The sequence below is a fragment of the Manacus vitellinus genome, unplaced genomic scaffold (assembly GCF_001715985.3).
Source record: "Manacus vitellinus isolate BGI_N305 unplaced genomic scaffold, ASM171598v3 scaffold_84_pilon, whole genome shotgun sequence".
Classification (NCBI taxonomy): domain Eukaryota; kingdom Metazoa; phylum Chordata; class Aves; order Passeriformes; family Pipridae; genus Manacus; species Manacus vitellinus.
The window spans coordinates 72,387-73,237 of record NW_021940840.1 but is presented as its reverse complement, the minus strand read 5'-3'; the positions used below and the strand labels follow the sequence as shown (position 1 = coordinate 73,237).

Here is an 851-nt window from a genome sequence, read left to right as displayed (position 1 = left end):
TGGCAGCCTTGGGGCTGTGCCCACTGCCCTGGGGAGCCTGGGCAGTGCCCAACCAGCCGCTGGGGGAAGAACCTTTTGCTGAGATGCAACCTGAGCCTGCCCTGACACAGCTCCAGCCATTCCAAACCTGGATAGCTTGCAGGTTCCCCTTTCCCCCTGTTGCTCCAAGGGATTTTCCAGCTGGTTTTCCCCTCAGGAGAGGCCTGAGCACCCTCCTGGCCACAGCTCTGCCTCCTGGAGGGCACTTTGTGCCCACGTGGCCGCTGGGCAGGCGGGAGCTCCCCTGGCTTTGGTTGTAATCTGGCTGAAAGAGGATTGGTCTGGCTGCCAGATGAGTTGGGATTATTCCCTCTCCCCTCACGTGTTCCTATAAACAAGCAGGACCCCCAGGGGTGGTGGCAGGGGGGCTGTGTCACTGCCCCACTGCCCAAGAGCCTTTTGCAGCCGCTCCAGTCCCAAAGGTGGGGCAGCTGCTGTTCCTTCCTGCCTCCCTCCATCTGACTGAGCAGCACATGGCCCTTCTGTGCCTTCTCCCTGCAAGGACCTGGCCCTGCACACCCCAGGCAGCATCAGCAGTTTGGTTTTCACGGTGCATTGGAGAGGAAAGGGAGGGAAAACACGCCCTGGGCTCCGTGCTGGGAGAGCTGGTGTGTCCCTGCCCCCAGAGCAGCAGCAGGGCTGTCTTGGGACCACCATGGAGGAGATCACGTGGATATTGCCTTCCAGGACTTGAAGGGAAAAAAAGGGAGAGGGGCTTTTTGCACGGGCAGACGGTGACAGGACAAGGGGGAATGGTTTTAATCTAGAAGAGGGGAGATTTAGGTTGGATGTTGGGAAGGAATCTTTCCCTG

At 59.5% G+C, this 851-nt stretch overlaps 1 protein-coding gene across 1 annotated transcript in view; it reads left to right on the top strand.

Moving 5' to 3' along the window:
• AP1B1 (adaptor related protein complex 1 subunit beta 1) overlaps window positions 1–851 on the top strand; it is a 22,042-nt gene that overhangs the window by 3,104 nt on the left and 18,087 nt on the right. The gene's annotated exons all lie outside the window — the stretch shown is intronic.